Source organism: Sorex fumeus, unplaced genomic scaffold (assembly GCF_029834395.1).
Source record: "Sorex fumeus unplaced genomic scaffold, SorFum_2.1 ptg000037l, whole genome shotgun sequence".
Lineage (NCBI taxonomy): Eukaryota > Metazoa > Chordata > Mammalia > Eulipotyphla > Soricidae > Sorex > Sorex fumeus.
In genome coordinates, this window is record NW_026606094.1 from 51,842,087 (window position 1) to 51,851,363 (window position 9,277).

Sequence of the window (9,277 nt, forward strand, 5' to 3'; positions counted from 1 at the left end):
TCCTAACCCTTATATCTACTGTCCTTGGGTGTCAGCCTCATGTTATGTTATTTTATACTCCACAAATGAGTGTAGTCATTCTATGTCTGTCCCTCCCTTTCTGACTCATTTCACTTAGCATAATATTCTCCATGTCTATCCATTTTAAGCAAATTTCATGACGTTGCGTAAATGTACCAAAGTTTCTTTAACCTGTCATCTGTTCTAGGGCACTTGAGTTGTTTCCAGATTTTGGCTACTGTGAACAGTGCTGCAGTGGAAATATAGGTACGGATGTCATTTCTACTGTGCTTTTTTACATCCTCAGGATATATTCCCAGAAGTAGAATTATGGGGTCATATGGAAGCTCAATTTCTTGACTTTGAAGGATTGTCCATAATGTTTTCCAGAAAGGCTGGACTAGTCAGTATTCCCACCAACAGTGAAAGAGCACCCCTTTTTCCCCACATCCACACCAGCATTGGTTGCTTTTTTTCTTTTGAATGTGTGCCAATCTCTGAGGTGTGAGATGATATCTCATTGTTGTTTTGATTTGTCTATCCCTGATGGCTAGCAACGTGGAGCATTTTCTTCATGTGCCTTTTGGTCATTTGTATGTCTTTTTTGAGGAAATTTCTGTTTATTTATTCTCCCCATTTTTGATGGGTTTGGAAAATTATAAAACACTACTTCAAGGAATAAAATAGGGCATTAGAAAATGGAGACACATCCCCTGCTCATGGATAGGGAGGATTAACATTATCAAAATGGCAGTACTGACCAAGGCACTATACAAATCTATTGCGTTCCCTATCAGATTACCCATGACATTTTTCAAAGAAATAGACAAAACACTTCTGAAATTCATATGGAACAATAACCCCCCACAAATAGCTAAAGCAATCCTTTGGAAAAAGAAGATGAGTGGCATCAATTTCCCCAACTTCAAACTGTACTATAAAGCAGTAATAATCACTGACATTTTAAGCTACTTAAATATGTTCTAATATAGTCATAAAAGCAAATCTCAAATGGCCACCCTTTCATTTTCCCGACTACGTACGCATGTTTTCAACTTCTCTCGGTTGTCTCTGGAAAGCGATTTAAAGACCTACTGCATGGTAAAGATTATTGGTTTCCTTCATACAAGAGTCAGATTTCCTTCATAGAAAGCGAAGAATTCCCAGGGAGAGATAAATTACATAATGATTATAATTTTAAATAATTTCCGTCTGATGGTAAATACATTGGGTCTCTAAGTTGTGAGCCCTGAGGTAGTACAATGGTTAGTGTGTATGCCTAGCACTACACAGTTTCCAATCATCACTGTGTGCAGCTCTAGAGGTAGTCCAGCCCTGCGGGTGTGCTCTGGGATGCCCCTAAACCCACTGGAGTGGCGTGGGTACTATAAGAGCAGCATTGCATCCTCTGGCACTGGCATTGAGCAGAATTGCTGGTGACACCTCAGACCTCCAGAATACCTACCACTTGAGGTTTCCCAAAGGAGACCTCAATTCTAATTCTAATTCTAAATCTGACTTTAAATTAGTATATTAATGTTTCTAGTCTCTGCATAGCTTGTCCTTTAATGAAGAGATTTAATAAAAATGATTTCAAAAGTTCGTTTGACTATAAAATTATATATTAAATTCTATGTAATGTTTCTATTTTATATCACTAATACTTCATAATAATTCTCAATGGACAATGATTCCTGCTAGGTAACTATTTGCGTACTAGCAGGATGATGAGATTCTATGAGATCAGAAATACTTATTTTACAGAACACAAAGGCAATTGCTTTTATGATTAGATGGTTTTATGTTATTGCAAATAAGAGCACTAGAAACTGCATTTTTTAATTGTACTACATTATTCTTATAGGATAAATAGTTTTAATATGAAGTATTAAAAGTTTATCCTTATATTTCTTCCTAATTTTATTGAATATACTCTATACTCAATTGATAGGACTGAAAAAAATGTATCTAGTTGAAAAAGTATACATAATGTAAAATATTCATATATCATTACCACAATTGAGACAAACTCAAAACAATAGCGCTGATCTGAGCAACATGTTATAAACATTTAAAATATGCTGAAGTCTGTCACTCTCACCTAGATGGACTAAAATATTTGAATAAAAAATATTTACCGTTTTCTGTGCTTTGATAACTTAGTTATTATATAAAGAAAGTAAACCTTCACTTAACCTATCCTGGAATTGGAATTTTTTTAAATGATTACTTTTCAACTAGTATACTGAAAGCATACAGGAGCATTACAAAAAAATTTAAATCGTGACCATTATTCTGAATAAATACAGATACCAAGAGTGTGAACAAAATATTAGCAATTTTTTTATAAAAATTGTTTGAAGAAACAAATTCAACAATACATCAAAATGGAAAGAATAAGTGTCATGTACTATATCCAAGTTTGAGTTATTTCAAAGATGCAAGGATGGCTCAATGTATGCAAACCGATTAACATAATAATAAGTACAAAATACATATTTGGGATACACATTTGAGAACTTTAATTAGTGAAGGGGGATTTGGGCAAGATTGGATATTTCACCTATCATACAAAATGACCAACAAAATAGCATAGAAGTAACATAAATTATCGTAGTAAAAGTCATATATGATATAGCACATATAATATTATTCCCAGTGGTAAAAAACTGCAAGTGTTTGCTCTAACATACAAGATAATCCTCTCCAAATTCTCATCCTTTTTCAACCTGAATTAAGATGTTAATCTTGTTTGGCTTTACCTATTACCTTCCTTTATACTCTCACATATGACTGAAATTATCTGGAGAAGATTGAAAGAGTAAAGGACAAAACAGGTTTAATGAAGGCTTGGGGGGATATTAGTATTTTATTGTTGAGTACAGTGTATTGATATACATTTTGAGAGGTGAAACTATTTCTTATATACAATTTTATAATCAGTTACCTGGTTACAAATTGGCAAGAGAGATTACTTAAAGGGCTGGATCACATATCAATGGAGCCCAGTGGGATCCCTAAAGCTACATGTGTCCCCTCTCAGCATGTCTCAAAGAGGCTCTAGGAATCAAAAAGCACTTCCAATGTGGCCCCAGAGCCCACCAGCACCTTGAGGCTGGAGGAGTAGAACATCATCCACCCAAGCTGATGGGTTAGGCCATCAGTGGGCTAAGTATCCCTGTCAGTAGATGCATCAGTGGGCTAAGTATCCCTGTCAGTAGATGCATCACTCAAGCACTACTGGATAGTTCCCCTCAAAATAGAAAAAGCATTACCATTTAAATGAAAAATAAGAGTAATATCTTTGAATATTGTGTTTTACAAACAGTAGAGGTTCTCATATAATTTCATTAATTAGAATCTATTATTTTGTAATCAGTAATAGTATAATAATATTAAGGGTATAATAGTAGCATTAATTTTTCCATTTATAATTTAAAAGATAATAGCATTGTTTTATTATAAAAAATATAGTTGTTTCTTGATACTTAGTGGTTTTCAGACACTATTCATCAATTCGTTATTCGTCGATTGCCTCGAGCAGGCCCTAGTAACGTCTCTTTCATCCTAGCCCTGAGATTATATTCAAGGCTGTTTAGGAGAGTGAGACCCATCATTGTTACTGGTATTTGGCATATTTGGTATGCCACGGGGAGTTTGCCAGACTCTGCCCTGTGGGCAGACACTATTTGGTACTATATTTTCAACTTATTTGGGTTATAACAGGAAACTAAAATCATATCAGTCTGCTGTTATAGATCTTTTGAGCATGAATTAATGGCAATAAAATATTTCAAAATAAAGATCTACTTTCTTTATTTGTTTCTTTTAATATATTCAATAGGAATGGCTTAACTTAAAGTTTGAGTCAAGGACTTTAGTGAACTGAATACATTTTAACAGGCTGATTCTATCACATCTTGAAAAATAACATTTTGCAATTGCTGATGAGACCAAGCATGATGTGTTATACTGATAGTGCATGAAGCTTAGGATCACTAAAAAGAAATGGTTTGCTGAAAGAGCATGTAAGAAAAGGCTTTTTAGAATTAGTACTATATTTTAAAAAATTTAAATCAGCCATCCATGTTTATAACTACGTTAGCAAGGTAAAGCCAAAGTAGCCAACTGGTAAACTATAAGGTATTTGTCACTTTAGCTTCATGTGCTCAATGCTGATAAACGGGTTTATTAAAACACCTATGTGCACAACATATGCGCACGTGCACACACACACAAATACACAAACTAAAATTGTTTATACTTTTGCATTTTGATGTTGTTATACATTTAACTTGAATAAAAATATGATTTAAAGATATAGCTACATACAGAATATTCTTCAATTCTCACTAGTATTATAGACAAATTATTTTACAAGGAAAATTAAACTGAGTCGAGTTGCCACCCCTCCCCAACAGGTACCCGCCTGGCAGCCCCTCCATACCCAAACTTGGGACCCTGAAAGCCACCACCAGGATCCCGGCCTGGGGCACCTGCCTCCAATTCCGCAGCCAGCAACAGCCCAACTAGTCATTTCCCCAACTAGCATCTGGACTTGCTGGGGGCGTGGTCACCACTGTAGGGGGTGTGGCATCCTCAAAAGTGGGTGTGGCCATCTCCGGAGTGGGCGACCACAGTTATATTATCTACTTCCAGCACTCGACTTTCATCCTAGCCTTTATCACCTAATTCTGTGGAAGAATTCCTGGCCGCCTCAACTATAATACAACAGTAATCCACTGGCCTACTCCAATTCTTTTTTTTTTCTTTTTGGGTCACACCTGGCAATGCACAGGGGTTACTTCTGGCTCATGCACTCAGGAATTACTCCTGGGCGGTGCCCAGGAGACCATATGGGATGCTGGGAATCGAACTGGAGTAGGCCACGTGCAAGGCAAACACCCTACCCTCTGTGCTATCTCTCAAGCCCTAGGCCTACTCCAATTTTAATGAAATGCCAGTACACAAGAAGCTGTACAAGCCCAATATAAAAAAGCACCTCCACCAAAGCTTCAGTAGATCAGTAGATACCTGTCATAAGCCAAAGAATAATGCCTGTGAGGAAGAAGATTGAAAGGGAGAAGGTTGACCCCATCGACCAACCTTATCCAGATTCTTTTCCCACAATAAGAGGAAACAGTGCTAGTGAATTCCAGGGTTTTACCACTAAATAAACAAAACAACATGAAGAAACAGCGCAAATCTCCACTGCAAGGAGAGGACGAAGAAAAGAGTCCTGAATCCTCTACCGGGATTATCCACATATATGCAGTCTCCAATAAAGAATTCCGAGATGAAATGCAGAGAATGGTCAAGGAACTACTCAAAGAATCAATGGAGGAGATATCCAGAAACCTAAAGGAAGAAAAATGGATAGTAGAGAAAATACAAGAAGAAATGAAAGAAGAAATAAAAAAGCTACATAAAGAAGTGTCACAAATAAAGAATTCTATAGACAAAATTAAAAACTCAGTAGGTGCCCTCAGCAGTAGGATGGATACAGCTGAAGACAGGATGAGTGAGCTTGAAGATGAGCAACTGAAATCGCATAGGAGACAACAAACAATGGGTAAAGACATCAAAATAGCTCTAAGGAGAATTAGAGACCTAGGGGATGCCACGAAGAGGAACAATATTAGAATCTTCGGAGTTGCAGAAGGACAGAGAGGCAACCCCAATGAAAAAGTCATAGTCAAAGAAATCATTGCTGAAAAGTTCCCAGAGTTAAAGAATGCAGACATCCAGATCCAAGGAGCCAGAAGGGTGCCAGCTAAAAGAGACCCTAATAAAAACACTCCAAGGCATATCATAGTCAGAAAGATGGATGCTGTGGACAGAGACACAATACTACAAGCAGCAAAGTCAAAGAAGAAAATCACATACAAAGGAGCATCCCTTAGATTCACAGCACATCTATCAGAGGAATCCCTCCAAACACGAAGACAATGGTGGGATATAGTGGAAAAACGCAATGAAATGAATGCTTCACCAAGAATATTCTATCCGGCTAAACTCTCATTCATACTCAATGGTATGATACACCATTTTGTAGATAAACAACAGCTCAGGAACTTCATAGACTCAAAACCAAATCTAAAAGAAGGATTAAAGGGGCTCCAGTAATATAAGAAGGAAAACACTTATGAACACAACTAAGCCCTACAGAAAGATGGCACAAAACCCCATGAAAAAATCTCCCTCAATGTCAATGGTCTAAGTGACCAATCAAGAGACACAGAGTGGCAGAATGGATCCAGAAACTGAAACCAACATTTTGCTGTCTATAAGAAACTCATGTGAACAATCAGAGCCAACACAGACTCAAAGTTAAAGGATGAAAAACAATCCTGCAAGAAAACAGCTCCCTCAAAAAAACTGGGGTGGCCATACTCCTATCTGACAACATAAATTTCAGGTTGAAAAAGATTAGAAGGGACAGCCGAGGCCATTTTCTATTTATCAAGGGATACGTACAACAGGAAGAAATCACACTCTTAAATGTATACGCACCTAATGAGGGACCAGCTAATTACTTAAAACAACTGCTAACAGATTTTAATGAGGACATTGCTAGCAACACAATATTTGAAGACTTCAACATCACCTTATCATCTCTGGATAGATCAACAAGAACAAAACTCAGCAAGGAAACATTGGCTTTGAAGAAATAACTAAACGAGAAAGGGCTAATAGACCTATTCAGGGCTTTACACCCCCCAAAGAAAGAATACACATTCTTCTCCAGTGCACATGGAACATTCTCCAAAATAGAGCACGTGCTAGGCCACAAAGCAAACCTCAATAGAATCAGGAAGATAGAAGAAGTATCAACAATCTTTTCAGAACACGATGCACTCAAGATAGAAGCTAATCACACAAAGACAACGAAAAACAAATCAAACACCTGGAAATTAAACAATTCAATGTTGAACAATGAGTGCGTCAGAACGGAAGTCAAAGAAGAAATCAAAAGATACCTGGAAACAAATGAGAATGAAGACACGCGCTACCAGAACCTATGTGACACGGTTAAAACTGTGCTAAGAGAAAAATTTATAGCATTGCAAGCATTTCTAGGAAAAGAATAAAGGGCCTACATAGATAACCTAACCACACAGCTCAAGATTTTAGAAAAAGACCAACAAAAGGAATCCAAGCCTGGTCCAAGGAAAGAAATAATAAAACTTAGAGCAGAAATTAACGACATAGAAACCCAAAATCAATTCGAAAGGTCAATGAAACCAAGAGCTGGTGCTTTAAGAAAATAAGATTGATAAACTACTAGCAAGACTCACAAAGAAAGATAAAGAGAACCCTAATAAACCAAATCAGAAATGAAAAAGAGGACATCATTACAGTAACCAATGAAATTCAAAAGATCATCAGAGACTACTTTGAGAGTCTATAGGCCACGAAACAAGAGAAGCTAGAAGAAATGAATAAATTCCTGAATTCCTATAATCTCCCAAGATTGAACGAGGAAGACTTGGGATACCTGAATAGATCCATTCATATCAAGGAAATTGAAGCAGTAATCCAAAGTCTTCACAAAAACAAAAGCCCAGGTCCAGACGGATTCACTTGTGAACTCTTCCAAAAATTTAAAAAAGACCTTTTGCCACTTCTCCTCAAGCTATTCCAGGAAATTGAAAAAACAAGAACACTTCCTCTATGAGGCACATATCTCCCTAATACCAGAAGCAAACAAAGACACCACCAACAAAGAAAACTATAGGTCAATATTCCTGATGAACACTACTGTGAAGATCCTCAACAAAATATTAGCAAATAGATTCCAACAACTCATCAAAAAGATCATACACCACGACCAAGTGGGATTCATCCCGGAGATGAAAAGATGGCTTAACATTCGAAGATCAATCAACATAATCCATAATATCAACAAAAATAATGATAAAAACCATATGCTCATATCTATAGACTCAGAGAAAGCTTTTGAAACATTCAGTTTCATTTATAATGAAAACTCTCACAAAAAATGGGTTTTGAAGGAACTTTTCTCAAGATAGTCAAAGCGACCTAAGACAAACCCTTGGAAAGCATTATCCTCAATGGGGAAAAACTAAGGGCCTTTCCTCTAAGATAAGAGGGGCAAAAAAGTACAGTCTAAATGACATCTGCAACTTCTATGTTCATTGCTGCACTGTTCACAATAACCAAAATCTAGAAAAAACCCGAGTGCCCCAGAGCTGGTTAAAGGAAGTTTGGTAAATCCACACAATGAAGTACTATGCAGCTGTTAGAAAAGATGAAGTCATGAAATTTACATACAAATGCTACTACACAGAAAGTATCATGCTAAGTGAAATGAGTGAGAAAGAGAGGGATAGCCATAGAAAAATTGCATTATCTGGGGGATATAAAGTAACAAAATAGGAGACTAACACCCAAGAATAGATGAGATAAGTACCAGCATGTTCAATCCATGGCTTGCAGTCCAGCTGCACTTGCTGGGAGAAAAGGCAGCTCAGATAGAGAAGGGAGCACCAAATAAAGGGTGTTGGGAGTATCCTCTCAGGATGAGAGATACAAGCTGAAAGTGGACTCTAGACTGAACACGATTGCCACTCAATGCCTCTTTTGCAAACCACAGCACACAAAAGGAGAGAGAAAACAAAAGGGAATGCCTTGCCACAGGGGTTGAGGGGAATGGGGGGGATGGCAGGATGGGGGAGTGGGAGGGATATGGGAGAATGGATTTGGGAATGGGCATGGGCACTGGTGGAGGGATGGGTACTCAATCACTGTATAACTGAAACCCAAGCACAAAAACTTGTATGTCTACAAGTGTACCTCATGGTACAGTTAAAAATTAAAAAATAAAAGAAAATTAAACTGAATCTAAGCTTTAGATGTAATATTTTATCTCTTATGGATTTATAAACAATTTTAGTTATTATTATACAGGCCGGACTGGAGCGATAGCACAGTGGGTAGGGCATTTGCCTTGCAGGCAGCCAACATGGCGGACCCGAGTTTGATTCCTCCGCCCCTCTTGGAGAGCCCAGCAAGCTACCGAGAGTATCTCACCCGCACAGTAGAGCCTGGCAAGCGACCCATGGCGTATTCAATATGCCAAACACAGTAATAATAAAGTCTCCAATGGAGACGTTACTGGCCCCGCTTGAGAAAAATCAATGAACAACCGGAGGACAGTGGACAGAGGATTATACAGGCCAATACTATATATTTTGTTACAGGAAACTCTTCTAACAAAGCTACAAAGAATTTCTTAGTGAATGATCTGAAGATT